Source organism: Pogona vitticeps, chromosome 2 (assembly GCF_051106095.1).
Source record: "Pogona vitticeps strain Pit_001003342236 chromosome 2, PviZW2.1, whole genome shotgun sequence".
NCBI classification, from domain to species: domain Eukaryota; kingdom Metazoa; phylum Chordata; class Lepidosauria; order Squamata; family Agamidae; genus Pogona; species Pogona vitticeps.
The window spans coordinates 187559970-187587916 of record NC_135784.1 but is presented as its reverse complement, the minus strand read 5'-3'; the positions used below and the strand labels follow the sequence as shown (position 1 = coordinate 187587916).

The window sequence follows — 27947 nt, the reverse complement described above, 5'->3', positions numbered from 1 at the left end:
TTCCGACCCTTGTCAAAGCAGCTAACTTCTAAATCAGTCGAAGTAGAATCAGGGTTCTTTCTAACATGCCAAAGCAGGGTCAGAACCAAACCCTGGCTTTGGCACAGAGCATTAGTTTAAAAATATCAAAGCTGCCCCGTAAAGCACTCCTTCCATAGTTCTTCTGCCCTCAAGTGCATCATTACCAGCTTCATCCTATTTTCCAGAATGTCAGCTACTTCCTTTTGGAACAATTATGATGCCCGTAATTTAGCCAGATCATTCAGGAGCTTGCAAAAGTAAATGCAATGCACAGATGAATTCCTTCAGTGATTCAGTTTACCATATAAGTCAGTCTGTCTCTTCTTTCACCACACTTCTTTGCCCTTTCCAACCTAAAGCTACCTTCCCTTCCCTGGCTTCCTTAATTTGTCTGCAGGTTTCTCTAGCAGCTGAGTCTTAATAGACAGATCAGATGAGGGTAATTCTGACTCTGAATGAATGCTGCAAAATGCGATGTGCAGCTTTTGTGGCATGCTAAGCTGGTCACAGTCAGCTTCAGTTTTTCAAATCAAACAAAAAAAATGAAGTTTTAACTCTTGTTTTGGTTGAAGTGGATAGGAGGCAATTGACCTGGGGAACGGATGAAAAGTTAGCATAGTGTTTATTTTTTTCATTTTTACAATAAGAAAAAGAATAGAAATACCATCTCTTCTCTTACAACACTGATGTATAATCCTTCCCTCACAAGTTCAAAGCAGTGCCTGAGGTCCACAATACCCCTGGTTCAAAGTGCACCTGACACTGGCAGGCCTGTTTCTGTAAACCTGGGCTTATCCTGATGACACAATAAATACAGTGGCTGACTTTTGGGAATCCAGTTTAAAGACCAGAAGGGGGCAGTGGAGGTGAGTTCTCTCTGGCAGCTGTCCCCCTCCCCCACAGTCCTTCCTTGAGGCACCTTTCTCCTCACCAAGTTCGCTACCACTAATTTAGGCGAAAGTGGGATTGGGAGATGGTTCACAGGAGGTAAATTACAGGAAAGGAGGGCAGGAGTTTAGTTGTTCTCAACTAATACTACCCCCATCGTGTTCTATACATTTTGACGTGATCTAAAGATAATGTAGGCTAGGTTGAGAAAGGTATTTGCCCAAGGCCAACCACCTTGAGTTTCACGTGGCTTTGAAAACAAGATTCATTTATTCTCTCAAGTATTGTACCAACCAAATCTGCAGTTGCGATGAGACAAAAGAAATCAAAGGGTGTGTACAAAAGTTGGGAGGAAATCTCATTAAGCTCCATTAACACTGAAGCACCTTCTCAGGCTCCTTTGTAACATGTTTTTCTCCCCATTCTACCTCAATTACCCCAATTTTACAACATTTTCATTGCAAGTCTCCTTGTGTGTTTCATCCATGTCTCCCTCTTTGAATTAGCAACTGTCTACAGAATAGCATGAACAATTCTGTACCATATTTTGCAGGCCCTTGTTTCTCCTGCTTCACTAGGTATTGCCAGGTAAACAAGGCAATCAGGCAGAGACTGAAACTGTACACAACGATTTTGAAAACAATACCTCTGACGTCTAACCATTAGCACTAAAACAACCTCTCTGAATGCTTGAGATGATGCTATGGTTAAAAATGAAAAAGATCATGGGGTCACAACCTCTGAGGAAGAGAATATATCTGCAGATCTCTTGGTGAATGACAAACCAATCTTTATATTTGGACTAGATTTAAAAACGAACTGACACATTAGTGTGAGATTTTGATGAAACGGTGTTAAATTCATAGGCTTCAGTAGAGCTCACCCATAGTGTGTACAGCAATGATGATTTGCATGTCTGAGTGAGCTATAATCTCATTATAATATAAAACGTTGCTATAATAAACATAAATGCACAAGCATTTGGGGGGAACGGTGCGTACAAACGAGAGTCACATGAAATGCCACATAATTAAGGAAGGATACCAGACATTAGATTCAGCAAATAATGAGAAAGAAAGCTCTTTAAATTCATCTGTTATTCTAGCATGACATTCTTCAGTTCCACAAGAGGCAAATTAACTTGCTTTTGTTTTGTGGCTGGTCCTCAGGAGTTAACACAGATTTGGTCTGTAAATGTGATTGTTTGGGAAAGTCTATGGAATCCCATCTCCGAGATGGGAAATGTTTTCTCCTTCTAATTCATGAAGGCAGCCCTTTCTCCATTTTTCTCCAATGTGGTGAAAGAGGAAATGATATAAATCTATCAGCTTTTGACTTTGTGTAAATCAAGGTCTCACAACCTCAGTTCTACACCTGAAAAATGGGAACAACTTTTTCACCAGCAACACTATCAATAAGATTCATGAGTCACTTCTCAATCCCTGTTTCCTGCTAAACAACAACCCGCTTCTCATGTCACAACAAAAGTTTGGCCCTCGTACATCATTCCGTAGTATTTAAAATGTATTCACCTAGCAAACACAACCAGCTAAAGTACCCAAGGCTTTGTTTACAGCAAGTTTCCACAAGCACTTTACAGATGTCTCAGGAATTATGCTACCAGCTTGACAAGGAAACAAAGAGCCCATCTTTTGCTGTAATATGTGAAAAGACTTCTCAACCCTTCTCAATGGTAAGTAAACACAAGACAACCTTTGCATCAAGAAGCCCCGGGGCAAGAATATCTGGAAGCCGCTGTCCACAAAGTAATCTGCTTGAGTTGTTTTGAGGATGAGGGTGGGGAGAGAGTTGAGCTAATTGGAGGAGACGTGGAATATACTGTATATGTAACAAACGAATACAAGATTTTTTGAAAAACTGGAAGCACCACCCCAACCTCTGAACCAGATGTCCTCAATCTTAATCTTCGGGATGAATTAGCGGGAATCTGTGGTTATTCAGTAGTGTGTGTGTGTGGGGGGATGCTTTCTGCACCTGCTCTGAAGCACTCTCATTTCTGACAACTTCCTCTTTTAGGGCAGAGATAAGCCACTGAGAAAGAAACTGCCTGCATCAGAAAGGGGGTACCACTCTACTGGCTCCCCTTGACTCTCCGTTTTGGACGCTCTCCCCCGGGGTGGGGATTTCAAAGAGTACCTTCCTCGGGGCCGAGGCTGTCCCTTGGGGAGGGGGGCTTCGCGATCCTCTTCGGCTCGCGCTTCTCCGCGCCGAGCACCGGGCGCCCTGAGCCGGGCGCGCCAAGCATCCCCCTCCACGCCACTCCCTCGGCCCCTTTTCCAAGGGCTCTCGGGGCGTCAAAGTTCCCCCTCGCGTTTAGGAGCCCCGAGCACCTTCTCGGCCAAGCGAGCCACCTTTCCCACCCACCGCCACCCTGACGACTGAGGGGCCAAAGAAGAGCGAAAACTTACTGGGTCAGAGAACAAAAGGCCGGACCGGCGAGGCAGCTGCATTTTCCCGGCGCCCGCCTCTCGCTCCTTGCCTCGGAGGGGTCCTCCCGGTGGAGCTCCCGCGGCCCCCGCCTCGAGTGGCCAGGAGCGCCTTCTGGGTCTGGCTCCGGCTCCGGGGCGCCGGACCCTCTGGAGACGGGCGGCGCTGCCTTCCCTCCTTTTTTTTTGTAAGGGGGGCGGGGGTCCCTCGCGCCTCCCCGCCCGCTCGCGCTCGCTCAGGCTCGCCTCGCGGAGAAGTTGCCGCCGACGCGCCAGAGGCTTCTCCTCCCCAGCGCCCGAGCCCAAGAAGAGCAGAGCGCGGCGCCGGCGACGGCTGAGGGAGGGAATCCCATGCCGTCTCCCGCTCGGCGGCTCGCTCGCTCGCCGGCCGGGCACGACGGGCGACGCTGATGGCCCCGCACCGCCCTGGACGGCGGCGGGGGGGGGGACGCGCACTCCCGCCTCCGCTCGCTGGGGACGGCGGGCTCGGCGCTCGGGAAAGGCTCCCTATATAACCTCCGCGCCACGACACCGCCAGGCAGGCACCTGCTGCAGGCGAGGGGGAGGGGGGGCGGTTGCTGGCAGGGGTCTCGGGGCGCCCCCTCTAGGGCTTTGGGAGCATCGCGCTGCCGCAAGCCCCGCCAGTGAGGGAAAGCCGCGCTGCCGCCGGTGGTCGCCACCGCCGCCGCCTGACCTCCAACGAAGCCGTGGCTTCGCGCCGCCCGAGAGCCCACATGGCGAAGGCGCCCCGGGCACGACCCCTTGCTGTCGTCAAGTAGCTCGCCTCCTGAGGCTGCGGCATAGACGGCACGCCGACGGTCTGCCCTGGTGCAAAGCAAGTCCGGCTCTGCCCCGGTGGGGCTTGGCGCGCGCTCCCCATCTCCGCCGCCCGGTTCCTCGCGTGGGGCCCGGGGGCGGGCGCGGGGGGAGGGAGGTTGTGCGCGTCCGGCTGTGCGGCGAAGAAGCTCCTTGGCTCGACGTTCCGCTTTCCCGGGTTGTTGTCATGGGCGTCGGGATGTGTCGCACAGCGACTGATCATTTCTTTTTCTTAAATTACAGGGGCGAAATAGGTGTGCTCCTTCCAGTGCTTCGAAACACGTTCCTGTGACAAGTGTGAGCCCATTCCCTCAAGGCCCTAAACAAGTTCACCCTCTTCCTGTGGAACCTGTTCTGCAGTGACCCCCGTAATGTGGCAGAAGCCTTGAGATGACAACACAGAAATGAAATATGTGCTTTTTAAAGCTAAAGTTGATTAACACATGTGCAACTGGGCCCACCCCATAATTCGTCAGTGGGACCTTATTTATTTTGTAAATTTAATCTTTAGAATTGGGGTCTTAATCTAAACATGTTGTTGTTTAGTCGTGTCCGACTCTTCGTGACCCCATGGACCAGAGCAGGCCAGGCCCTCCTGTCTTCCACTGCCTCCTGGAGTTTGATCAAATTCATATTGGTAGCTTTGATGACACTGTCCAACCATCTCACCTCTGTCGTCCCCTTCTCCTCTTGCCTTCACACTTTCCCAGCATCAGGGTCTTTACCAGGGAGTCTTCTCATGAGATGGCCAAAGTATTGGAGCCTCCGCTTCAGGATCTGTCCTTCCAGTGAACACTCAGGATTGATTTCCTTCAAAATAGATAGGTTTGTTCTCCTTGCAGTCCAAGAGACTCTCAAGAGTCTCCTCCAGCACCACAATTCAAAAGCATCAATTCTAGGGCGGTCAGCTTTATGGTCCAGCTCTCACTTCCATACATCACTACTGGAAAAACCATAGCTTTGACTATGCGGACTTTTGTTGGCAAGGTGATGTCTGCTTTTTAAGATGCTGTCGCGGCTTGTCATCACTTTCCTCCCAAGAAGCAGGCGTCTTTTAATTTCGTGGCTGCTGTCTCCATCTGCAGTGATCATGGAGCCCAAGAAAGTAAAATCTGTCACTGCCTCCATATCTTCCCCTTCATTTTCCCAGGAGGTGATGGGACCAGTGGCCATGATCTTAGTTTTTTTGATGTTGAGCTTCAGACCGTTTTTGCACTCTCCTCTTTCACCCTCATTAAGAGGCTCTTTAATTCCTCCTCACTTTCTGCCATCAGAGTGGTATTGTCTGCATATCGGAGGTTGTTGATATTTCTTCCGCAATCTTGACTCCTGCTTTGGATTCCTCCAGTCTAGCCTTTCGCATCATGTATTCTGCATATAAGTTAAATAAGCAGGAGGACAATATACAGCCTTGTCATAGTCCTTTCCCAATTTTGAACCAATCAGTGTTTCCATATCCAGTTCTAACTGTTGCTTCCTGTCCCATGTATAGGTTTCTCAGGAGATAGATAAGGTGTTTGGAAGCCGCCTAGAGTGGTCGTAAGACCAGATAGGCAGAATAATGAATGAATGAATGAATGAATGAATGAATGAATGAATGAATGAATGAACCAAAGCTAAAGGAGCTGCACGCCAGCAAATAAGAAAATATTATTTTGTCCTGGAGTTGAGCTCCTCTGTTTCTTGTCTCTGAAGCCCCCGGGATTGTTTGGCTAATAAGTTCCATCCCTCAAGCTCTCTCCTAACCACAGGCAAAGCTAGACACCCTTTCTCCAGGTAAACTATAACCATCACATTTACTCCTTGTCTCCACTTCCTTTGTCGTCTTCTTTGTCTCCTAGGAGTCATCACAAAGGTTGCCCCTTAAAGCCTTTCACTTCACGCTTCAAGCTTCAAAGCTGTCAGGGTGTGAATCCTGCAGATATCCTGTAGGTCTGGAATAGTTTCTTTGAACTAATGCCTAATTCATTTGGTTTCCTCTCTCTGTATCAATTGTTAATTCTCCCATTGCATATCAGGGTCTGCTTCCAGCCCTTTGGCCAGTTCATCTTTTGGCCTGAAGCATTTGTCCAGCTTAATATATCAGAGGGGATCCCAGTCAGGCAACCCTGACTTCCCTTTTGCATTGGATGTTCCTGTGATCTCCCTTTCCCATGGGGACCAAAGCTAGCTGAAATACATTATTTAAACAAATAATCAAAACTGTTGCAATATTCTTAAAACTCTTGCAAACATTCCTAGGATGTTTCAGGTTCTTGTTATGTCATTCAGAAACAAAAATTTAAAAAGACAAAAACATTGTGGCACCTTAAAGACTGTTACATTTTCATATAAGCTTTTATGGACCTTCTGTGACCAATTCTTCAGACATATGAGGTGGAATATCACACAGTAGAACATTCATGATAGAGTCTAAGACTCAGTGGTGTAAGGTTGCTTTTCACGTGTGCAGTGATTTATTATCTGTGTTGGTATACGGTTCTTCTGAAGTCTTGTAATCGCTCCAACAAGAGACATAAAACCAGGCAAAAAGAGAGAGCACACGCATGCTTTAAAGACCAAATGCAAGCAGCAACATTATTAAAGTAAACAATAGAACTCTGTGGGGGGGGGGGGAGCTACTGCCCCATTAGTGCAGGAGCACTACTCTTGGTGGTTTACAAGCAGTTAAAATCAGAGTAACAAACAAACACAAATAGCAATAAGATAAACATAAAACCAGTGACACTGAATCAGATTTTGACATTAAAGCAGAGTGGAGGCAGAAAAAGATTATCAGTTATTTGAAATGAGGAAAGAATTAAAAAATAATATAGTAACAGGAGACTGAGTTTTTGGAAGTCCCCAGTTCAGCTTTGTCTACTAAATGTTGCTGAAATATTATGCACCTAGGCTTTTGTGCACATGTAAGACAATTGTTTTTCAAGTGGTCTCACTGCACTTGTGAGGTCTCCTTTGGAAAATTCCAGAGCTGAGCAAATTAAGCGGGTAGCCCACCTTCTCACTCCACCACAGCTGTATAGATGCAATTCAGCTCAAGCCCATTTTTGTCTGCTGCCATAGTTTTGGAAAACCTCCTGTTCTGAGTGCTTTTCTGGGCTTTTGGCTTACTGCCTGGGGGCCATTCAGTAATAGATACAGGAGAATGGACTGAGGCTGAACCGAAGCAACACGGAGGTCCTTCAGGTGGGGTTACCCAGACGTCAGTGGTTTGGGAAACTCCCACTCTTTTTTGGGGGGGGGGTGACTCTTACCACCAAGAATGAGGTTCACAGCTTGGGTGTACATCTAGACCTGGCACTCACCATGGAAACTCAGGTGGCGTCAGTGGTCCGTTCCGCATACTTCCATCTTCGGCGGACTGCCCAGCTGCATCCCTGTCTTGATGTGGGGGCACTCACTGCTTTGGTCCATGCGCTAGTAGTCTTGAGATTAGACTATGGTAATGTGCTCTGTGTGGGGCTACCTTTGAGACTAATGCAGAAACTACAGATGGTGCAGCATAAGGCGGCAAGACCATCATATTTTCTCCACTCTGGCTGCCTTACATTGGCTTCCACATTGATTTCAAAGTTCTAAAAAGCCCTAAATGGTTTAGGACCTCAATGTCTGGCAAAGCGTCTTCTTCCACCCACTTCTGGAAGAGTCACTTTTTCCAGCCAGGGCAGGCAGCTGAGGGGCCTAACGATGAGGGAGGTTCGGAAGGAAAGAATGAGAAACGGTCCTTCTCGGTAGTGGCCTCATGCCTCTGGAACAACTTGCCCATGGAGATCCGCCTGGCTTCCTTTCTCGGTGTCTTCAGGAGTAAAGTTAAGACTTGGTTATTTGGGCAGGCTTTCCCTCCTGCCGTATCTTAAATTCTTGGATTTATGTATATGTTTATTGATCTGTTTTTAAATTTGTAATGCTGCCCAGAGTAGATCTCTGGTCTAGATAGGTGGGGTAGAAATCTCATTTAATGAATGAATGAATGAATGAATGAATGAATGAATGAATGAATGAATGAATGAATTAATTAATTAATTAATTAATTAATTAATTAATTAATTAATTAATTAATTAATTAATTAATTAATGTTCATTACTTTCATTTCTTGTCCCTTTTTTTACCTATAATCTTTGACAGACTATAACTTGAGTCTGGTATTTGTGAAGGAAAATAAAAATAGATAACAACATAATTATTGCTTTTGGTAATTACCTAAGAAGCCTTGACTGATATTCAGTCCATTTACGTACATGGGTGCCAATCATATATATAAATTTTATCTCAGCTGTTTCTCTATTTTTGCTCTGTAATGTTTCATTTCCAGAGCAGCAACTTTCATATCTTGTGAAGAGTATCCTGGTAGATTGAAATGGTTTGAGACACGCTTTATTGCCATTTCTGATGTCTGATTTATGGCCATAAATTTTTTTGCATAGAGATTGTTCTATTTGTCCTATGTTGAGTGCATTGTAGGCACATGATGGCATATATTACGTTCACTGAGGAACAAGTAAAAGTACCTTTGATGTTGTGTGTGACCTTTTTGGTTTCTATAATTGTGTTACCAGAATAAATGTGGGGACTGAGTTGGCATCTCGGTCTGTAGCAAGGTTTGGTTTCCCATGTACGTGTCTTTGTTGTGTGGTCTGTTGTATGTTAGTAGTTCTCCCTTGAAACTAATTGAAACTAATGCAAGTTTATTTAGGTTTAGTAGACCATAGGCCATACACCATGTCAAGTTTTAGGTATAAAAATCAGTTAAAACAAAAATCTGCCACATCTACAACTCCATTTTTCCAAAGATTGCTTAAGTGTAATTTTAGTCTTGAGGTATCCAAATACCTAGGGATTGTATTCCAACCAGATCTAACATGGTCCAAGCACATTCATTATCTTTGAATGTCTGACAATATAACTGTATAACTATGTCTGACAAAATGGACTTGTCCATGACAGCTCACATTAAAATATAATAGTCTTGAAGGTGCCACATGTTCTTGTCTTTTTTGTTTTGTTTTCTTTTGTTTCTTTGGATTTTGTCTGATCTTGCCCAGATCTTCCTTTTGCCGTCTGCTCTCGCTGTCTTAACAATGATGTCTTCCTAGCCGGCTTCCAAGGGTGGAAAATGGCAGGGACTGCATCTCTTCCAGCTCGGATTCTGGTGCTTCTGATGCTGCTTATGTATTTTATTGTGAACTCTGTGACCACTACTGAGAACTGTGAGTCCTGCCCCTCTAGTAAGATCCACACACCAGCACCACCATTAATACCATCAAGTCTAATAAAATCAAAAGGGACAAGGCCACGTGGCAGAGAAAGACAGTTCAGAACTATATGTGGGGGGTAATCACTGTGGGTTTTTTAAATAGATTTTTTTCCCTTTCTCTTTCTTTTTAGTATATAATTTATTTTATAATTTGGTTTATATTTCGTTATAATTTGGTTTTTTGTTACTATACTATATTTGGGTTATGTATGTTTATTTTATGTATGCTATTTATATATTTTTACTACACTATATCTTGTTAATTTATTTTTATTCTGTTATATAATCTGTTTTTTTCTCTCTCTCTTCCTTTTTTCTTTCTTTCCCCCCTCTTTCCTCTGATATGGAATAGAAGGCCTGCCCTCCCAGCGAGGGGCCCTTGAACATCTCTGTGATCACAGGTAGAGGGAGATATGCCGTTGGCACAGTCCCTACTTATGTTAGAAGGATGTACAGATGCTTGAAGGCTGTCCATTGTTCTGAGACTGTGATCAACCCTCAGTATCAAGGTAGCCAGACCAGGCAGCCCTCCACACTAAAAGTGGTGCTGTTGAATGCCAGGTCTGTATCCAACAAGTCCCAGGTAATTCACAATCTTATTCTGGAGGAGGATGTAGACCTGGCATGCATAACCGAAACATGGATTGGCAGAGAAAGGGGTCCTCCCCTAGCACTTGTCTGTCCGCCCGGTTATGCTGTCCAGCACCAGGGTAGACGAGGGGCAGGGCAGAGTAGCCATTGTATATAAAACATTTTGGAGGTTTCTAGGTGCTCCGCGATGGTAAAGCTGGGTCTCGAGGCTCTCCACATGTCGATTGGGGCCAGGGATGGTATTGGGATCTTGCTGGGTTACTGCACTCTCCGCGACCCAGCCATTTCCCTCCAGAAACAAGTATCCATGTTCCAGAAATGTATGATAACAGGGGAATTAAGAGAAAGACAATCAGGAAATAAAACAAGTGAACCTCATTTAGAAACAGAACAAGAAATTCCTAGTATATCAGAAGAGGGGAAAATTCAGGAGGAGGAAGTTACAATTCCTAGAAGGTCCTCTAGAGAGTCTAAACCCCTGATAGGTATAAACCTGGTGCATGTTATTGTTTATCTGTCACTGAACCACAATCATTTGAAGAGATATGTAACATGCCTAAGATAGAAAAAGGGAAGTGGAAAGAGGCAATAAGAAAAGAATTAAATTCACGTCTAAAGCTGAATGTATATGAAGAGGTGGAGCAACCTTCAAATAATAAAACTATAGGCTGCAGGTGGATATTCAAAAAGAAAATAGATGCAGTTGGGAACGAAAGGTACAGAGCAAGATTAGTGGCTAAGGGGTTATTCTCAGAACACAAACAACTATGACCATGTATATGCCACTGCACTAAGGCCTGAAACACTAAGGTTTATTTTAACATATACAGCAAAACATAACTTAATGACAAGATGCGTAGATATTGAAACGGCATATTTATATGCTGATCTCCAGCATAAGATTTATAGGGAGATACCTACAAGCATAGAAAAGAAGGAAGGTAAATGTTGGATGCTTAAGAAAAGCATGGACTCAAACAAAGTGCATTTGAATGGAATTTATATGGACTCAAACAAAGTGCATTTGAATGGAACTTACATCTAACTAGAACACCCAAAAATAATGAATTTAAGCAAGGCAAGGCTGATCCGTGCTTATTTATGAAAGAAAATGAACAAATAATTATACTCATTTTATAGATGATTTAGCTATATTTGCTAAAGATGAGAAATCTGCAGAATCAGTCATAAAAATGTTAAATAAGAATTACAATCTAAGAGATCTAGGACAGATAAGTAATTATCTAGGTGCAGAAATAGAGAGAACCACTAAAGGATTTAAGATATCTCAAAAGAAAAAGATATTAAAGCTATTGAATCAGTATAAAATGGAAGATTGTAAAGGTTCAAGCATACCTATGAATATAGAATTTGAAAAAGACATAATTACTGGTCCAGAATATGATTCTGAAACCTACAAGTCATTAATAGGGAGCCTACTATATATAAGTTGTTGGTCAAGACCTGATATTTCAACTGCAACTAACCTATTATCAAGAAATGTTAGTAAACCTAGCGAAAGGCACTGGCAAGCTGCTAAACGTGTATTTAGGTATTTAAAAGAAACCATAGAAAAAGATCTATATATTGAACCTGAAGGAGAGTTGATTATAACTGCGTATGTAGATGCTAACTATGGAAATGATGTAATTACACGTAGATCCACATCAGGAATGACTATCCATTTAGCAAATTCCTTGATAAATTGGAGAACAACTAGACAGAAATTCATTTCTTTATCGGCAGCTGAATCTGAATACACATCTCTATCTGAACTGTGCACAGAATTAGTATTTTACAAACAATTGGCACTAGATATAGGTATAAAAGTTAATAAACCTATACAAGTGATGGAGGACAATCAGGCAGTTATTTATATGGCTACTTCTGGAATTAAAAATAGATTGAAGCATGTAGATATTAGATATCAGAATGTTAAACAAAGTGTTGAAGAAGGTTTGATAACACTGAAATATTGTGTGACTGAAAATAATGTAGCAGACTGCATGACAAAAATATTAGGACAAATGAAACATGAACAATCATGTAGAATGTTGGGGATCAAATAAAAAATGATCATGTATATATATGTAACATTAATTTGTAAAATATTTATCAATATGAAAAATGATTTATATGAACAAACTGAATGAACAGTTGGAGGAGTTCATCAGGTTGTAGAAATACCTATTGAATTGTTAAAACAGTTTGTAAGACATTGTAAGAATTTGTAAGAGTGAAACTGTAAGAAAATCTGTAGAATAATGATTTAAGTAAGACAGCTCTGATAAGAGCTAGCTAAGAGATAGACATGGAAACAGAATAGCTGTGGAAACAGAATGCAGACGAAGTAACCTGCAGAAGCAAATCACTGATTGGCTGAGGGGAGAGATAAAGCCGACAGCTCCAGCATAATCATTTTGTGGGGTTAAAAGAAGGAGGAATGCTGCTGGATGGATTTACTATGAACACTGATTTATTGGACGGTAAATGGACTGAAAAATTGCTATACTGTGTATGACCAGGGACTGAGCTAAAGGACTAAGCTGTATGTGTTAATATTGCTGCAACGTTGTCTCAATATAAGATTTCTATTCTAAACGCTGTCTGCTTGCTTTCTCACTTCTTAGAGTGCCTTAACTTCTGGTGAAGCTACACCCTCTAGCACCCTATATTCTGCATAGACAGACTACGGAGGTTTCAATTAAAGAAATTATCTAAAGAAAATAAAGAGATCTTGAATTCCTCAATAATGATGTGTGAAGTGATGGAAGCTATTAGAAAACAAAAGAATAATAAATATCCAGCAAGTGATGGAATACTGGCTGAATATTACAAGAATTTTGAAGAAGTTCTAGGTTTGCCCTTTAAGGAATTAATAGAAGAAATAAAAATAGAAAAAGAAGTTCCCACTTCATGGAAAGAAGCAATAATTTCAGTGATATTTAAAGAAGGTACAGATGAATCAGAAATCCAAAGCTATAGACCAATTTCATTATAGAATGTAGGTTATTAAATTTTTGCATCAATATTAGCAAACAGATTGAAAAAAGTTTTGGTGCAGATCATTCATCAGTACCAATCAGAATTCTTAACAAAAAGACAAATGAAAAACAGTATCAGGATAGTACTGAATGTCTTGGAATACTATGAAGCCCACCCTGAAAAACAGATGGCATTAATATTTTTGATGCAGAGAAGGCCTTTGACAATATGAATTGGAATTTTTTGCTGACATAGTTGCAGTTAATGGAAGCTGGAGAGAACTTTATAGGAGAAATTAAAGCAATATATTCTAAACAAGAAGCAAGAATTAAAGTGAATGGAGAGCTGACAGAAACAATTCAAATTGAAAAAGGCACAAGGCAAGGATGCCCGCTGACCCCCTACTGCTTTTTCTCATGTTAAAAGTCCTGAACCAGCAAATCAGAGAGGATAAGATAATCAAAGATTTAAAGGTTAAAGAAGATTTCAAAATTCAAGCCTATGCTGATGATTTAGTGATAATCTTAGAAGAATCTATGATGTCAATAGAAACATTAGTAGAGACAATAACTGAATATGGATGTATGTCAGGTCTTAAAAGAAACAAGAAACAAAAATTATGATGAAAAATATGACAAAAGAAGAAAAAGAGGTATTATGAAAACACTCCAGATGACAAAAACATGCAAGGTTAGGTACTTAGGAATTAATATGACCAAAAAAAGTACATTAATAAAGGACAATTATATGGAAGTAATGAAAAAAATCAAAGTAGATCTGCAGAAATTGTCTAAACTCCAATTATCTAATGGGTAGAATAGCCGCAATAAAAATGAATATTTTACTGTGGCATTTGCCCTTGTGGCCCCTGCTTGTTTTTTTCCCTCACAAAGGCTCACGTTGGTTTCTCTTCTCGCTGCCACCAGTGGATTACTTCAATCTACAATACAAATGACGTATATCAGAACACTTGTCTTGTGAACAGAAACAGAACTTATTTACTGAAGTAAAGCAGATTGAATAATAACAGAAGTTTCTCAGATACACATTATACATAAGCAAATCATCAACAATTCTCTCAGTACATACTTCTCGTCTCTTGTTATATCATTACCACTGTCTCTACCTATTTTCCTAACCAGCTCTATCTCTCTCAGTATCTGTTCCCTCTCTCTCTGACTAACCAGCCCTATCTGACTCCTCTTTCTCCCGCCAAGCCTCATGTAACTGCTGACTCCACCTCTCCATTCCTCTCATAGGTTCATACAAATCAGCTCATGAATATGAATAGCATGAGTGATGTGGGCAATCTCTACAATTACCAAAGCTAGTTTTCCTCTTTCAGTCAATATTATTAAAACAAGATTTTTTTTAAAGAACTGAATAAGATCAAGTATGTTTGGGATGGGAAAAAACCAAGAACAAAACTTCAGGACAATGAACAAAGAGGGGGGTTTGGCCTACCAGACTGGATGAATTATTACAGAGCAGCAGCTCTGTCCTGGGTGAGGGAATGGGTTATTCTACAAAATGGGAGACTTTTAAAAATTGAGGGGCTGGGCTGGCATGCCTACCTATGGTACCAAGATGATAAGCAATACAAAACATTTAATTTACATTTGATCAGGAGAGCTCTGTTATGGGTTTGGAAGACAGTTAAGGCACAACATTATAGAAAGATACCATTATGGGTGGCTCCATTAGAAACATTCTCTGACCCAGCAAGAACATCTCAAGGGACAAACGGGAAATATGCCAAGATATTACATAGTGATTTTAATCTAAAGAACAAAGATGAACTGGCAGAACAAGGTATTATCTTAGATTCGTGGTCGATAAACTTGTTGAAATCAAGATATGTAAAAAATAAAGCTACAGGGTTTCAGAAAGACAAAATATCTTTGGATAAGGGGTTGCTTGGGTCAGAGGAAAAATTGATTAAAGGTTTATATAATACTTTAATGAAGCAAAAATGGAAGATGTACTTCTGAAGGATTGCATGGTAAAATGGGCTCAGAATATAGGTCATGATATATAGAACTAAGTGCCTGGTCATGTGGGAGTCTGCTGACTTCATTACAGCTGAGCAAGGAGGTCACATAGGCAGAATGCATCAGCCGAATGCCTAGCTCTTTAACACAGTTAATCTATGCATGTGTCAGTTGTTGCTAGGCAGAACGTACTTGATGCCTCATTGGTTGTAATGTGATTCCTGTGTAACCTAAGTTCTGAATAAAGGGAGGTGCCGGGCGTGGCCAAGTAAGTTTCTTTTCCTACAGGCATGACTGAGCATGCTTCGTTTTTGAATCTCTGACTGCAGTCTCCATTGTTTTTCTTTAGAGTACTCTCCTGTTTACTGATGTTAGAGCTGGACTCCGACATGGTCACAAATTTGGGAACGAAATATTAAAATGACTAAATCTGTAAATCTAAAAGAAAATATATACAAAATATTTTACAGATGGTATGTAACACCAGAGAATTTAACAAAAATGTATAAAAATGTTTCTAATAAGTGTTGGAAATGTGAAGAGAAAGTAGGGAGCTTCTATCATATGTGGTGGATGTGCAGTGGGGCCAAGGACTTTTGGAAAATGATTCATGAAATTATAGAGAAAATTTTAGGGGTAAAAATTGCTGTGACACCAGAAATTTTCTTATTGAATATATTACCAGCTACACTCGAAAAAAAACAAGACTTAGCTGACCTTTCACCTGATAACTGCAGCTAGAATTGTATAGGCCAGTAAGTGGAAGACGACAAAGGTGCCAACAAAGAAGGAATTTATTGAGAACATTTTGGAACTAGCAGAAATAGATGTTTTGCCAGATATACTAAATGATTGACTGGATAATAATAAATGGGAACCTCTTTATACCTAGATGAAATCTACACTGATTTAAATAGAATAGATTAGATTAATATTATGTTAGAGCATATAAGACAAGATGAAATGAATGGAACATATTGTAATAAATCACTCTGGTTGCAACAGATAGAAAAGTAGAAAAAATACAATAAAAATATTTATTTTAAATAATGGACTATTTACTTTTACAGGGTCCTATTATGAACAACCCTGCTCAACTCTTGCAAACTCAAGGCTGTGGTTCCCTCTAGTGAGTGAATGCATCTCATATTTCATCTTCCTATTTTCCTGCTGTCTTCAGTTTTTCCTAGCATTATTCTCTTATCTGGTGAGTCTTTTCTTTTCACGACGTGCCTTAGATACAATAGTCTCAGTTTAGTGATCTTTGCTTCTAGGGAGAATCTGGGCATGATTTTATCTAGGATTAATTTTTAACATTTTTCTGGTCGTCCATGGTATCTGTAAAGCTCTTTTCCAAGAATACATTTCAGGTGAATCAACTTTTTTTTCCTGTTGCCTTTCTTCACTATCCAGTTTTCACATCCTTACAAAATCCATGTGGATTATCTTGACCTTGTCTTTCAATGACACATCCTTACATCTAGTTCCCTTATACCAGCCCTTCCAAGACCCAATCTTCTGATTTCTTGGCTACAGTATCTATTTAGATTATTGATTGAACTGAGGTGTACAAAATATTTAACAAATTCAATTTTTTCATCCTCAGTATTAAAGTTATATAATACTTTTGTAATCATGATTTTGTCTTCTTAATGTTTAGCTGCAGTCTTGCTTTTGAACTTGAAGGACCATATCTCCCTTTATGACCCTTCTCTGCACTTAAGATAATCAGAGGAGGCCCTTCACTCAGTCCCCATTTCCAGCCATTGGTAGGGACATGAGAGAGGGCCTTCTTTCTGGCTGCTCCCAAGTCATGCTGTCCCTTAGAAGGTCAGGCTGGCCTCCTCCCTTTTATCCTTCCACCAACAGCTGAAGACCCACTTTTTCAGCCAGGCTTTTAACAATCATGACTGAGACTCTGCATACCATTTTTAGTTAAGATAAGTTTAAATGTTTTACTTGTTTTAATTATTCCATGTATTTTAATTGGTTTCATAGTTTGTTTTTAGTATACCTCACTGTTTTTAAAATTCTGTTCTTTTTAATACTGTGAGCCACCTTGAGTTCCCTTATCAGGATAAAGGCAGCTGATAAATAAGTCAAATAAATATATAGATACACAAACGTTTTTCTTTCACCTTCATTGGGAGTCATTTCAAGTCATTGGTATGTTCTGCCAGTAAGATGTTGTTATCTATGTACCTTACCTTAGTTCCTCCTCAGATTTTGTCCAAGGAGTGCAGAATTGAAATGAATAAGGGCAAACCTGGTATCCTTTGTTACTGAATTATTTCAAGCTAACAGAGATAATAAGGGGAGATTGGAAAGGAGTAATGATCTTTGAATCAGGAGAATAATCCTCTTGTATTGCACACCAGACACCACATAGAAGTAAGGAGATGAGATTAATAGAGGAGAGAGTGAGAGAAAACAAAATAAAGACTTCAGTGGAAGGGGTGTGATGTGGATTTTTTTAAAAAAAACTATGTGTGTGTTTCCTTCTCTCCAAAATTCAAATCAAAGATGAAGGAGAATCATATAACAGATGAGGTTTCTGGTAAAACTTTACCCACCTTTCTAAAAGACTATAAATAACTTAAATGTCAATTTAAAATCAACTTAACGGTTAAAAACTTGCTCTCCCTCCAATTTAAGCTTAACTGGATTAGATTTCAGGGCTCTTTGAAAAACTAACTAAACATTTCTATTTAATTTCCCATGTGGACTATAATAATTATCACATGTCATTAATGATCATGTGTTTTCCAGTTAGAGAATACTGAGAAGTGGTTTGCCATCCCTTCTTCTTGGGGGCACTATAGTTCCCATAACGCCTCACCATAGGCCATGTGGACTAGGATGGCTGCCAGTAGGGGGAGGATTTTGTACCATGGATGCAGGAGACATAGGGTTTCTTTCCTTTTCCTTTCCTTTCTTTCTTTCCTTTTTCTTTTTGTGTGGACAATTTTCTTTCAGTGTAGTGCACAATTTCGTAATCCAACTTTCCTTAAGTGAAGGACAATTTTGAGGGGGTGGGTTGGGGAATCAGCTGGAGAACGGTGTTTGGTTCTTAAATTATTTAAGAATACTGAAAACATAGAACAGGTCCAGAGGGGGGCAACCGGAATGGTAAGAGGATTGGGAACCAAGTTCTTTGATGAAGGATTGAAAAAAATTTGGCATGTTGAGCCTGAAGAAGAGTGTTAGAACATGTAATTGTGCAATCCAGGTTGTATATATGTGTATCTAAGAATGACTGAGGTGTGGTATTTGTGCAATAGAACCTAGTAAGCAATTGGATTCTATTAGTCAAAGGGTGTTTGAAGGGGTTAACTGCCTGCCAGAAGAAGTGAAAATTAGGATAAGGCTTATATCTGTTATATCTGATTTCTGTTAGGAGACAATTTCTGCCAAATATGGACCTTCAAAGAAATTCCAGGCTTGTATGGCAGATAATTTTCTCCTACAAAAAGGGGAGGAAGAAACCAGAGGAGTAGCTATCCTGGACTTGATCTTAACTGATAGAGATTACTTGGTGGGAGAAATGGCAGCAAGAGCAACTCTGGGGGAAAGTGACCATGTTCTACTCAAGTTCATTGTTTTAAAAGAAACAAAAGCAGAGTATACCTGCATGTATACACTGGACTTTAGGAAAGCCAATGTTAATAAGCTCAGAACAGTGATAGGTAAGGTCCCATGATAGGAAATCCTAACAGGAAAAAAGTGTCCAAGATGGATGGGAGTTTCTCTAAAAGGTAATTCTTAGGCTCCAATTACAAAAAAAAGACCAATGTGGCTTCATAAAAAACTCAGAGAAAACCTAAAAATAATAACAACAAAAGGACACAGATAAGAAGAAAGGCCAGGCCACAAAGGAAGAGTACAGACAAGTAGCAAAGAATTGGAAAAATAACATTAGAAAGACGAAAGCTGAGAATGAGCTGAGGTTGGCAAGAGAAGCTAAAAGCAACTAAAAAGCAGTCTTCAGGTACGTGGACAGCAAAAGACAGAGAAAAGAAAAAGTGGCTAAGCTACTCAATGAGGATAGGAAAAAGATAACAGATGACAAAGAAAAGGCAGAAGTGTTCAATTCCTACTTCAGCCCAGTCTTCTCCTAAAAGATAGTCTATACTCCCCCCAAGCAAATGTGAAGTACAAAGGGAGGGGATAGGATTGCAGCTTGAGAGTGATAAACAAATAGACAAGGAGTACCTTGCTACATTAAATAATTTCAAATTCCCAGGGCCAGTTAAACTGCATCCTAGGCCTGTATAACTTGCATATTAAAGGGATTGGCTGAAGAGATCGCAGAACCACTGTCTATTATTTTCTTGAAATTATGAAGGATGGGTGAAGTGCCAGATGATTGAAGGAGACAACATCTCAATCTTCAAAAAGGGCAAAAGGAGGAACCGGGAAACTACAGACCAGTCAGCCTGAGATCAATCCCAGGGAAAGTTCTGGAGCAGATTATAAAGCAGTCACTGTGCAAGCACCTTGTAAACAATGCAGTAGTAACTAGAATCCAGTATGGATTTGTCTAGAATAAATCTTGCCAGACTAATCTTATCTCATTTTTTGTTCAGGAAATCTCCCTGGTACATGGTGGGAATGATGTAGATGTAATATATCTTGACATCAGCCAAGCCTTTGACAAAATGCCCCATGATATTCTGATTAGCAAGCTAATGAGGTGTGGGCTCAATAGAACAAGTGTCAGATATAAATAAAGGCACAGTATAAATCTCTCTGAAGGAAAAAGAAGCAATAGGTAGAGCATGGAGAAAATTAAAACAAGCACTTATGTTAAAAAATTCCTCCCTGTTTTGGTGACTTGTCACTGATTGCTCCCATTTAGCACTGAACACACATATATTGCCAGAAATATGGGAAAACTATTTCCAAACTAAATATACCAAGTCAGACATGGAAGAAGATAGTGCAGTGATAAGAGAGCTACCACAATGGCCACTGGTGAACGTCACAGAAGTGAAACACTTGATTCAAACCCTGAAGATTGGTAAAGCACCTGGCACTGATATGATTACACCTGAATTAATTAAAAACATATTGGGTGGTGGGTAATTGCAGCTTTATTTACACTATTGACAAAACTGGAAAAAAATTCTAAAGAGTGGGGGACTGTGATCATAATCCTTATATACAAAAGAGGTAATAAAGATAAGTACAGGCCGATAAGCGTACTTACATTGCTTTTCCTGTGTATGTTGTAATAGTAGATATAAAAAAAATACAGTATGGATTTATATAATACTATAAGGCGAGATAGGGAGAGAGTCGCAGCGGATTGAGACAGACACGTCCCCCCCCCCCGGGTCAGTAGAAAATACCTGAAGAATTTTTGCAGAGTATGGGGGGGAGAAATATTAGTAGTAGGGAAGCACGGGGTAGATAAATGTATTAGGAATTTAAAGGGTTTATTTTTATTTCTATTTTTTTGTAATTGGGGGAGCACGGTTACACCAATCAGGACTAGTATTATTAGTAAAAAAATAATAACAAATTGAAATATGGTTAAACATTTAAATTTTGTAACGTGGAACGTAAAAGGCCTGGGATCTAATTCAAAGAGGGCTAAGATACAGAATGTATTGAATAAAAGCAATAATGATATTGTATTTCTGCAAGAAACTCATCAAAAAAGGGAAGGTTTCAATGAATTAAAAGGTAAATGGATTCAAATTTATGAAAAATCATTTGGAACCTCTTAAGTCTCGAGGCGTGGCAATACTAATTTCAAAAAAGTGTGAATTTCAGATTGAAAAAATAGAAAAAGATACTCAAGGTAGATATTTGATAATACAAGGTAAAATGAGAGGGGAAGAGATCACGCTTGTAAATGTGTATGCACCTAATGAGCGACAAGAAGAATTTTTAGAAAATATATTGAGAAAGCTGGACAAATTGAGGAAAGGGTTAGTAATATTAGCAGGAGATTTCAGTATGGTAATGGATTTGATGAAAGATAAATCAAAGCTGCAGATTGGGGAAAGGAAGGCTAAAATTACAGGTTTTAATAGATTAATAAGTAAAACTGATTTGAAAGATGTATGGAGAAAGCTAAAAGGGGATGAAAGAAGATTCTCTTTTTACTCACAGATGCATAACACATATTCAAGAATAGATTAGATATTTGTATCTAAGGACTTGTTGCCTAGAGTAAATGATACAGTTATTGATGTTATACAAATTTCAGATCACGCCAGAGTGAAAATGGAGCTGATGTTTAAATGTGATTATAAGGTGGTAAATAGGTGGAGAATGGATACAAATATATTTAGGAACCCAAACCTAATTGAAAAATTTCAAAAAGATTTATATGAAACATGGGAAATAAACGAGAAAGGGGGAGGTCAATCTAATGTAATATGGGACATAATGAAATCTGTGGCAAGAGGGTATGCATGTAAAATGTCATATATGTTAAAGAAAAATCAGGGGAAAAGAATACAGGAATTAGAAGATAATATAAAGGAATTAGAAAAGATAGTTATAAAAAATAGGGATAAAAAAGCAATAATAGAATTACAAGCAAAGAGAAAGGCGTTGGAAGGAATCCATTTGGAAAAGGTACAAAGAAATTTAATATACTTAAAAAGAAATTATTTCGAATTTAGTAATAAGAATTCTAAATTATTAGCCAATGAGTCTTCTAAAAAAAGAATAAAAGTAATATAGTTGTAATACAGGACATGAAGGGGGAAAGATGTAACAAAACAAAGGAGAAGCTTGAAGCTTTTCAAATGTTTTATAAAACTTTATATAGTAGTAAAAATCCTTCCACAATAAAAATTGAAGAGTATATTAAAAATAACTTTAATAAGAAATTTTTAGATGATGATAAAAATGTGATGGAGCAGATGATTATGGATAAGGAAATAGAGGAAATTATAAATAAATTAAAAGTAGGAAAGACCCCTGGAACAGACGGATTAGGCCCAGAGTATTATAAAGTATTTAAAAAGATCCTTATACCAAAATTAAAAGAGTTATTTAATAAGTTACTAAAGGGAGAGGAAATCCCACCTTCACGGAGAGAATCACTTATTGTCTTAATACTGAAACCAGAAAAAAACCCTGCAAATATGGATGCATATAGGCCAATATCATTGATAAATCAGGACGCTAAGATATTTACGGCAATAATGGCAAAGATTGAATAGCTTTATGTGGAAATATATTGAAAAAGACCAAAATGGATTCATACTAGGCAGGCAAATGTCAGATTTAATGAGGAGGGTACTTAATTTAATGAACCTAGCAAAAGAAAGTAACCTTAAGGCGGGAGTAATATCTTTAGATATATTTAAAGCTTTTGATTCAGTGGAATGGGAGTTGTTGAAGATATTAATTAAGTACTTAGGGTTTGGACCTAATTTCAATCAGATAATCCACCAACTTTATTCTCAGAACACAGCTAAGGTTATAGTTAATGATGGTATAACTGAAATAATACACCTAGGCCGGGGTACTAGACAAGGTTGCCCCTTATCTCCAGCATTATTTACAATGGTAATCGAAATACTGGCACAGATAATTAGAGAAGATAAACAGATCAGAGGGATAGATAATAAAGAGAATGGTAAGATAAATTTATTTGCCGACGATACATTATTAATAGTTAATAATCCAGCTAAACAATTGAAAGGTTGAAAATACATTTGAAGGAATTTGAGAGTTTAACGGGGTTAAGGGTAAATTGGGGGAAGTCCGAATGTCTATTGTTAAACCATTCAGAAGAAGAGAAAAGAAAAGTGGAAATAATATTTGAAGGCAAAATAGGAAAGGTTATGAAATATTTGGGGATTAATATAACTTGGAATCTACAAGAAATAATTACATTAAACTTGGATAGATTAAAAACAGAGATAATTGGAAGGATAAAGGAATATCAGAATTTAAAAATTTCATGGTTTGGTAGAGTTGCATTATGTAAAATGAAAATAATCCCCAAATTAAATGTTATATTTTGGATGCTCCCTATAAAGATTACAGAAAAATAATTAAAAGAATGGCAGACAATGATAAATTGTTACTGTAATGGAAATAAACGAGTGAGGATTAATAAAAAATTATGGTATGTCGCACAAAAAAGGGGGGTCTTGGATTACCTAAAATAAAATTATATTATATGGCGAATCAGCTTAGACTTATCCCAGATATAATCAAGGATAATAAAAACTTAATTTGGATGGACATTGAGATGGAAGGAATACAAGAAACTGTGGAAGGTATTTTCTTTTTAAAAATTGCAAAAGAGATTAAAAAGATCAAAAATCCTTTTTTAAAAAAATATGTTGGAAAATTGGAAAGAATTCAGAGAGCTATTGAGTCCACCAATATCTCCTTTATCTCAGGTAGTTGAATTAAGAAACTTTCCAGAAAATTTAAAAAAATTAAAGAATGTATTAAAAAGTAAACAGATAAGCAGATTAAAAGATTGGACAGAGAAGATAAGAGGAAAAGGGGATATACGTAAAAAGGGTATTAGGAGGAGAAGGGTATTCATGGCTAAATTTAATTCAATTAGAAAAGTGGACAAGAGAATGGTATACTAAAGAAGGGAAAGGTAGAGAAATGACAAAATTTGAAGAGATTATAGAAAAAAGATTGAAATCAGAGGAAAAGACAGAAAGAAAAGGAACTGTAAGCCAAATATATAAATTATTAATTCAAGTAGAACAGGGTATCTTAGGGTTAAAAATGCAATGGCAAAATGATTTGGATGAAGAAGTAATAGGAGAAGAATGGGATAAAATATGGGATCAGAGAATTATGAAGAACATGTCAGTAAGGATAAAAGAAAACTGTTATAAAGTAATAGCTGCTATATGGAGCCCCAATCTGGATCGAGGCTGCTAATCAAGACCTTGATAAAGTTGCTGCCTCCTTTCTCAGAAGGATTCTTGGAGTCCCAAACCTAATTAGATTGTCCACATTGATACTCGAATTAGGCATGCACCTTCTCTCTACTATCGCTTGGTCCCTAACCTTCAAGTTCTGGCTTAGACTACACCTCAATACCCAACCAGATTCCATACTCAATGACCTACTAAAAGATCCCTTTTCATCCAAGTGGTTCAATATTCTGGATGCTAAGCTCACATCCTTGGACCTCTCCCCCGAATCTCTTTCAGACACCACCCTTCACAGAGCCCATCAAATCATCAAATCTAAACTCTGGCAACAGGAACTCAATTTATTACTCCCCAATTTAAATCCTATTTGTTCCCCTCACTTCTTCGGCCTTTCCCCTTCACTCGGTAGACCCTCAAACTATTTTAGTAAATTAATTAATCCAAGTAAAAGGAGGGCTTTTATGCTAGCAAGACTAAACATTTTCCCATCAGCTGTTCACTTTGGAAGATTTGCAAACATACCACGCATCAATAGACTGTCTCTATTGCTCATCTGAGCCCGATACCCTAGACCACATATTATTCCGCTGCCCGACTCATCAACATTTAAGAAACAACATCCTTGAACCCTTTCTGTCGTCCCTTTTTGTTTCCCTAGCTGACCCCCTCCCCACCCTTTTAAGCGATTACTCGGTGACCACCACTAGCGTGGTAGCGGATTTTCTTTTAGCGGTCTCGAAGTCAAAACCCCTGCCCCATCCTCCCCCCGCATCACCTTCCCAGTTCTTACCTTCACGACCGTCCTTCTTGGTTTGTAACACTATGACATAAATTGTTACTGCTGTTTTATCCCCTTTTAATGCCAATAAAGGTTTTAAGTAAGTAAGTAATATGGAGGTGGTATTTAACGCTGGTCAAAATGAATATGATGGACAAAATTGTGTCAACATTATGTTGGAGTTGTAAAAAAGAGAAGGGGACGTATTTACATATGTGGTGGCTATGTGAAAAAAGAAAGAAAGAATGGAAATTAATATTTAAAGAAATATCTGAAATAATTGGATTGAATTTTCCAATGTCTCCAATAATAGCTTTATTCAATATGATTAAAGATCAACTGGTGAAAGAAAATAAGGATTTAATAGTAATAATCATTACGGCAGCAAGGATAATTATGGCAAGGAACTGGAGAAATGAAAATCAATTTAACCTGGAGGAATGGTATAGAGAATTATGGGACATGGCTTTTAATGATAAACTGACGTGATATGAAAATAAGTAGAGGCCAAATGAAAAACAATGATTTTAAGAAAATATGGAATGTATTTTTAGAACATGTATTTCGGAGAGGGAGGGCTTTACACCAAGGGAAGAAACAATGAAATTTTGGAGTGAAAATGGATGGAATGAAGTGTAATGCTAGTCCTGAAGGTGATGGGTGCACATGGGTAAATGTACTGTTTTGTTTTGTATTTTATAGTTTTTTTCTGTAGTAGTAGGTGTATTTTGTATTCTTTTAATAAAAAATAAAAAACAAGCATTTAGTATTCTTGATTTGAACCTTGCATATTCAATACATTAGTAAAAATTAGAGTTAATCCCCAAAGACATCTTACAGCACCAGTTAAAACTGAAACGGGGGTTAAACAGGGCTGCCTCTTGGCACCTTTGTTATTTAATTTCTATATAAATGATTTAGTAATAAATCTAAACAATTTGGACTTTTATCCTCAAAACATGACAGATAAACATATTTCCATTCTACTATATGCCAATGATGCAGTACTTCTCTGAAGAACCCTGAATGGATTTTAAAAAGTGCTGCAGGATCTTGCTGAATTTATCAACAGAACCGGTTAGAGATAAACCACAATAAAACCAAGGTGATGGCATTTGCTGAAAGACCTAAAAAGTATATTTGGAAATTAATTGAGGTACATATCGAGCAAATATTTGGGTCAGATAATCCAAACAAATGGTAAGAGAAATGCACATATAAAACATGCAGTAGCCAACACCCAGAAAAGCATGGGAGCTATTAAAAAAAATTCTGGTCACAGGGGAGCAGGAGAAATGTGGCAGCTGTTATTCGATTTTACACGATGTAATCTTTAGTACAGATGATCTATGGAGCCCCATATAGCAGTGGTCTCCAATCTTGGTCCTCCAGCTGTTCTTGGACTTCAACTCCCAGAAATCCTGGCCAGCAGAGGTGGTGGTGAAGGCTTCTGGGAGTTGTAGTCCAGAAACATCTGGAGGCCCAAGGTTGGGGACCAATGCCATATAGTGTAACTGCTAACTTTGGAAAGACAGCAATCAAAACTTTTAAGGGCTATATTGCAGCTTCCTACAAATGCATCAAATGCAGCCATAAGGCTGGAATCTGGGCTAGTAACTGTTGAGGCCAGGCTATGGATAGCTGCTATAACATATTGGCTAAAATTGAATGTATATAATACCTCAGGGCTGGTCCATTCTACATTGCAAGATTGCTTTGTCCCCCTAGTGGAAGATGCTGGAACATAAGCTAGGGTTCACAACATTACCTATTGTCAATGAATACGATCCAGGCAAAAAATTCAAATCTATCTATATCTTAGATACAGAAAAATTTCAAAGGTAACAGGATATAAATAAGGCCAAAGGATTTATTATACTAACCCCCTTGAATAGACTGTCAGCAATGCCATACTTAAACAATTTAGGATATCCTGAAACCAGAAGGGCCTTTATGTTATTGCGCATGGACTTGTTGCCATCTGCGGTGCTACTGGGAAGATACAGCAATACCCCCTACAAGAGTTGGTTATGTGTATGTGGTGAGGGGAATACAGAGACACTGAGTCATGTCATCTTAAGAGTCTACAAGTTATGAGCAGATCCAGGAATGGTTTATTAAATCTAGTATTCCTTCCTTGGATGGTAGAGATAGGAAGAAGCTTTCAGAGGATAGAAATAAAGAGGTAACTAACAGTATGTCCAAATTTGGGCAGCTGGTGATAAAACTAAGGGATAACTGGCTAAATAACAAGGATAGAGTAGGGAGTACTAGAGATATAGTATAGGATAAAGCTGATTAGAGTCTACATAGCTTATCAGATGTACATCTTTACTATTGTTATATCATTTTATTGTGCATTTTAATGTATATGTATATGTTTATGGTTTTACTGGCCAGTGGCTATAATAAACTTTACTGGACTGGATACACAGATAGTTACAGAATCATACTCAGAGAGTGATGATTAATGGGCCCTTCTCTGGGAGGAGGTAACAAGTGGAGTATCAAAAGGCTCAGTCCTGAGCCCAGTGCTCTTCAACATTTTAATTGATGACTTGGATGAAGGAGTGCAGGGAATAATTCTCAGATTTACAGATGAAATTAAATTGGGTAGAATAGCTAAAGAGAGGAACAAAATTCAAAAAGATCTTGATAGGCTTGAGCACTGGGCTGAAAACAACAGAATGAAATTTAATAGAGAAAAGTGCAAATGAACTTGGGGGGGGGAACCAAACGCAGAGTAACAAGATGGGAGATACTTGGCTCAGTTATAAATGAGAAGGAATTGTTGGAATAAAAAAAAATGAATGAGCGAACAATGCAATGTGGCTGCAAAAAAAAAAAAGAAAGAAAAGAAAAGAAAAGAAAGAAAGGCAAATGCAGTTTTAGGATGCATTAACAGAAATATAGTCTCCAAAACCCATGAGGTTCTTGTCCCCCTCTATTCAGCAATGGTTAAGCCTCATGTTCAGTACTGTGTCCAATTCTGGACACAACACTTTAAGAAGGATGCCAACAAACTCGAACACGTTCAAAGGAGGGCAACAAGGATGATCAGGGGCTGGAAACTAAGCCCTGTGAGGAAAGGATGAAAGAACTGAGCATGTTTAGCCTTGAGAAAAGAAGGCTGAAGAGTGACATGATAGCACTTTTCAAATACTTGAAAGGTAGTCATACGGGGGGGGGGGGGGGGGGTCAGGATCTGTTCTCAATCATCCCAGAGCGCAGGACACGTAAGAATGGGCTCAAGCTACAGGATGCCAGATTTCAGCTGAATATCAGGGAAAAGCTCT

General features: G+C 39.2%; 1 protein-coding gene across 5 annotated transcripts in view; it reads right to left on the bottom strand.

Annotated features, from left to right (window-relative positions):
• Positions 1–27947, bottom strand: part of TRPC4 (transient receptor potential cation channel subfamily C member 4) — a 309107-nt gene that overhangs the window by 196481 nt on the left and 84679 nt on the right. For 2 of the 5 annotated variants that reach the window (XM_072991667.2, XM_072991669.2), the window contains exon 1: positions 3339–3729. The exons of 1 other annotated variant lie outside the window; for it this stretch is intronic. The gene's annotated coding sequence lies outside the window, so the exon portion shown is untranslated. Of the gene's footprint in view, positions 1–3338; positions 3730–27947 lie in introns of those variants that run through there. 2 more of the 5 variants (XM_078386690.1, XM_072991665.2) reach the window with 1 other exon arrangement.